This window comes from Mus caroli, unplaced genomic scaffold (assembly GCF_978045245.1).
Source record: "Mus caroli unplaced genomic scaffold, Mus_caroli_1 scaffold_2, whole genome shotgun sequence".
Taxonomy (NCBI): Eukaryota; Metazoa; Chordata; class Mammalia; order Rodentia; family Muridae; genus Mus; species Mus caroli.
Genome location: NW_028227257.1, coordinates 119,655,047 through 119,660,445, shown reverse-complemented (window position 1 = coordinate 119,660,445; position 5,399 = coordinate 119,655,047). Strand labels below are relative to the sequence as shown.

Genomic DNA, 5,399 nt, shown 5'->3' with positions numbered 1-5,399 from the left:
TGATTAGGGGGCTATGGTGAGTGCGGTGTGGAATGATTAGGGTGCCCCCACTCTTCCCAAGGCTGGTCTCTTCTGTTCTCAGAGGTAAGAGTCAGCACCTTTTTGTGCTGGGCAGGAAGACTAGATTGGCTGTAAATTTCTGTGTATCTGGCTTATTTGGTGCCCTCTAAGCCCCTGGGTAATTGATGCTGGTAGAGAATGGGCAAAGTATGCCCATCAAGTTCCTAGTCCGTCTTGTATGACTCCATGTCTTACACTTGGTGTCTCTCACACAATGTCAGCCACTTACAAAACATTGTCTCCCTTAATCCCCACAATCTCCCTGCTTCGTAGGTTACTAGGTTTGCATTTGCAGATGACAAGACAAACCTGTGTAAGATTACATCTTGCCAAGGCTTCGGGGTAGAGGAATCAGGACTTGAATTGAATTCATCCTCAGTGCATTGTGCCTCATTTCACTGTATTCATAGAGCCAGAGGAAGAGACGGCTATTTGGTTTAATTTTACAACTACTTTGGAATTTAGTACAAACTCTCTGCAACACTGGATTTTTAGCCACCTTTGTCTTTACAAAGCTTCTCCTGATCACAAATATATACAGTTAGTCCTCACAAACTGTATATATATAAATATATATACAGTTTCAGGGGTTTGGGTTCATCATTCTCATGTAATATTCTTCTCCCCACTTTTCTTTCCTTCTTTTTTTGTAGTACTGGGATCAAAGCCAGATGCAAACACGACGGCTAAGCCCTAAGACATGCTCCCAGCCCATCTCTTCTTTTAAATTTGCTCTTCTGACAGGGTAGAGTTTTTACAGTTATAATTTTAGTAACAATACAATAGATATGCTTGCTAAATGTTCAATCATTAAAAAAAATTCTTGTCCTTTCGGCCGCCGCAGCCATCTTCCAGTAACTCACCAAAATGACGAACACAAAGGGAAAGAGGAGAGGCACCCGGTATATGTTCTCTAGGCCTTTTAGGAAACATGGCGTTGTTCCTTTGGCCACATACATGCGAATCTACAAGAAGGGTGATATTGTAGACATCAAGGGAATGGGCACTGTTCAAAAAGGAATGCCCCATAAGTGCTACCACAGCAAAACCGGAAGAGTCTACAATGTCACCCAGCATGCCGTGGGCATCATTGTCAACAAGCAGGTTAAGGGCAAAATTCTGGCCAAGAGGATCAATGTGCGGATTGAGCACATCAATCACTCAAAGAGCAGGGACAGCTTCCTGAAGCGGGTGAAAGAGAACGACCAGAAGAAAAAGGAAGCCAAAGAGAAGGGCACCTGGGTGCAGCTGAAGTGCCAGCCTGCGCCACCCAGAGAAGCACACTTTGTGAGGACTAATGGAAAAGAGCCTGAGCTGTTGGAGCCCATTCCATACGAATTCATGGCCTAATGTACACAAAGAAATAAAATACCAGCACCAGGACTGTGAAGTGTTTTCCTTAAAAAAAAAAAAAAAATTCTTAAACGCATCAAGGAGGTTCAAATAGCAAAAAAAATTGAACCCTATTTTTGAAAATTAGCATATAATCAAAGAAAGAAAGAAAGAAAGAAAGGGAAAAGGGAAATGATTTTTCAAAATAAGAGAATTCCCTTAAAAAGCAACACTCCCATTACAAGATCCACTTTCTCAAAATTAAGAGTTCCTCTCACGTGTATATGAAGATCTGCAGTCCTTGGTAGCAAAATCATGGCCACTACAGTGACTGTGTCAAACAATGGTAGCCATCTGTTCTAGGCATTGCTCAGTTTCAGAAACCCACAGGAGTAAAGAACATGGTACTTTATAGACTCCAGGCACTCAGGGAAATTTCTGAAGGGGCTTTCTCTCATCCACTGGCATGCGTCGGTCCAAATGCTGCTAGAATCATGTGTTCTCACAGGTCAGGATACTGTGCCATCATCTATTCTAGTCCATCCTGCTCCCTCTAGTTGAGGCCACACCCAAGCTAGGGAGACAGATGAGACTCTATTTTTAACAAGATGCAGAGCCTGGGAGTGTCTCTCATTTGTTCAGCAACCCCATTTCAGAAACTAGCCACACATCCAATTTAATTTTGACACTATGAATGGAGAACCTCTGCACACCTCTTAAAACTTTGTATCTATTACGGTCATCTTTTATGAATTTAAACTTAACAAAATAATAAATAGAGATTAAAGAAACAAATGTATCTCTTATTTTCTATGGTATTAAATATCCTAGCATATTGTCATGTCATAACATTACAACACATACCACCATACTTTCTATGGAAAACATTAAAAATTTAAACTGTAAATATAGACGTTATGTGTCTGTAGACATTTAACTAGAAAGAAATGATGATATACAAGAGAAAAGATAATGATATGCATTACTCATCCAAATGATGTCCTTCTTGCTTGTGTTGGATTAGATTACATCTAAGGTACACAGTAGTGATGACCCCTTACTCTTTCCACACACAGAGTTAAGTTTTATTGTTGTCTAATGAGGTCAGATGGCTTTGGAGAGAAAACAAATCATTGCCTACCATTCTGCTAATTTTCTACTAGTTGCCTCTCATTGTCTTTTATTTTAGTTCCTTTTAAATATAAGAAAATTGGGCTGGAGAGAGCTCAGTCAATAAAGTGCTTGCCTTGCAAGCATGAGAATCAGAGTTTGATTCCCCAGGATACTTGTTTTGTTTTGTTTTGCTGTTGTTTGTTCGTCTTTAAGCCAGTTGTGGTGATGGATGCTTGTAATCCTGACATTGGGGAGGCCAAGATGATTGATGGAGAGATAGATAGATAGATAGATAGATAGATAGATAGATAGATAGATTGATAGATAATCAGAAAGCTGAAAATAATTAGAGGATATTTAAAAGGATAAAGATTAGACAAGAAAGGACAGCCAAGGTTGTCTGATGGTCTCTACAAGCACACACACACACACACACACACGTTTGTGAATCCTAGATACATAAATAGATGATAGATAAGTAGGTAGGTAAGTAGGTATGTTAGGTAGGTAGATAGATAAATGACAGATAAATAGATAATAGGCAGATGATTGATGGAGAGATAGATAGATAGATAGATACATAGATAGATACATAGATAGATTGATAGATAGATAATCAGAAAGCTGAAAATAATTAGAGGATATTCAAAAGGATAAAGATTAGACAAGGAAAGAAGTGACGATTTAATTCATACCTGATGAATGTCCCTCACTGTCATCAGTCTCTGTTCTCCGTGGTGCCCAGGGAAAAATTCAAATGCTTCTCTTGTGAGACTCTTTCTTACCAGAGATGCCTCCTCATCGCACCTTGCATTAATTGCTTTCCCTTAGACCAGTTCACTTAATAAATCATCCTCAAAAGAGATTATTTTCCTCTAGCATCAACATTCTGATAGGCCTTGCTTCCTCTTTCCTTTTTCTCCTCCAATTTCTGTCTGAAAGACTATGAACAAAAATGTAGACAATTCTCTTGATTTCTGCCTTCCCGTCTGTTTGTTTTTGTACTGAAACAGATATGCAGCCACAGGTACTAGATAAGAAACGTCGATCAGATCGAACCATTCTGCACATGATTAATTTTGTTGTGAGCAAAATAGAATCTGTTTTCTGAGCTCTTCTGGCAGCTGCAGTAGGAGGCTATCCCTACTCTGAAATCATCTGTTTCTGTGTAATAAAGTCTGTCTTGGTTGAAACACTTTGTTTCTATGCTCATGCCACAGCCCCTTCTGAGCTTTCCACAATGGTATTTTCTTTTCTTAAGAAAACAGTTAGCTATCATCACTTCAACTTGTCTTGATGTAGTCTTAGGAGAGACCCTTATAACAGAGTCAGACCTTAGGTTGCAAGTTCTAACAAATTTTGAGAATTAACTTTAGTGAAACAGAGCAAGAGAGGGTAAGAGTCTGAGTTAGATGGTGTAAAAAAAAAAATAGAAAGACAAAACAGAAAATAATAAATCTTTCTCAGTAGACTCTGGTAAAATGTCTACAAACTCCTCAAGGGCAATGAAATCTTGTATCTTATGAGTGTTGGGGCCCCAGATGATCTACAAATCCTGATAAGTGGTTAATAGGTCGGAAGACTCAGGAGATGTAACAAAAGATGAATTTGATGATCATATGGCATTATGTGTGTCTGCTCTTGGCGAATTCAGGTGTGGATTTGGACTTTCTCTGGTTCTATTCTTAATCTAGTTAAAATTTCTGATTTATCTAGTTAATTTTTCTGACTTGATTGAGATGTAAGAGGCAATGACAATGACATACCTGTGTATGTGTGCTATGTGACTCTTGAACTGTCTTCTTTGTAATCAATGATTACCACAGTTGTGCTGATAGCATCCTTACCATCTGCTCTGAATTGCTGGGTGGTCACAGGGTAAAGCTACTTAACTTTTGTTGTGCCTCAGTTTCCTCACTGCAAGACAAGCACAATAACCATCCCTATACATATGTTGTTAAATTAATTGGTAGCTTAAAAAATCACTTAGAAGAGTAATAAGACACTCTATATTATCTATGGTAACTAACTTCAAGAGGCTATGAATGCCATGGCTAGATCTCAATGCCATGGCTATCTCAATGCCATGGCTAACACCACCAGCTTGGAAAACTGAAGTGCTTGAAAATAGTTAAGAGAATAAGAAACCTTCATATAATATCTATATTCCAGATAGTCCAGAAAGTCTTGGGAGACATGTAGACAAGAGGAATTTTCCCTTTATTGATCTAAGTTCCCACTATTTTGTAATGTCAGGTTCAGTTACCCATCTTGAAGAGTCTCAGAAGCCATTCTTATTCTTCGTGAGGAGGAAAGAGCTAGATTGGTCTGATCAGAGCTGTAAAGGGCAGGATGGGTTAATGTCTTTCCATCTTCTAAGCCAGAGCTTCTCACATGTAGGTCATAACCCCTTTGTGGCAGTCACCTAAGACCATCAGAAAACGCAGATATTTCCACTACTATTCGCAACAGTAGCAAAATCACAGTTATGAAGTAGCATTGACACTAGTTTTATGGTTGGGGGTCACCACAGCATGAGGAACATAAAGTGTCACAGCATTAGAAAAGTCTAGAACCACTGTTGTAAGCTTTCTTGAGTAAAAGCCAACTTGCCTATTGACCGACTTGTCACTTTCTCTACTTACATGTAGAGTTTCATCTGTGTCCTGACACTTGTTAACACGTTACTAAGTTGAAGACTTCTTTGGATAGCATGAAGCAGTCAAAAATAGTCCCTAGGACCTGAGTTAGAGAGATGACTTAGTGGTTATGAGCATTTTGCTCTTTCAAAGGACCTAGGTTCAGTTCCCATTACCCACAGACTGGTTCATGACTATCTGTTACTCCAATTCTGGGGGAATCTGATTCCCTTTTCTGAATGCACATGCATATGT

The 5,399-nt window shown here is 39.1% G+C and overlaps 1 pseudogene; it reads left to right on the top strand.

The window, feature by feature from the left end:
* The first annotated feature begins 887 nt into the window (after positions 1 to 887).
* Positions 888 to 1,410, top strand: LOC110289934 (large ribosomal subunit protein eL21 pseudogene; annotated as a pseudogene).
* Positions 1,411 to 5,399: the final 3,989 nt, after the last annotated feature.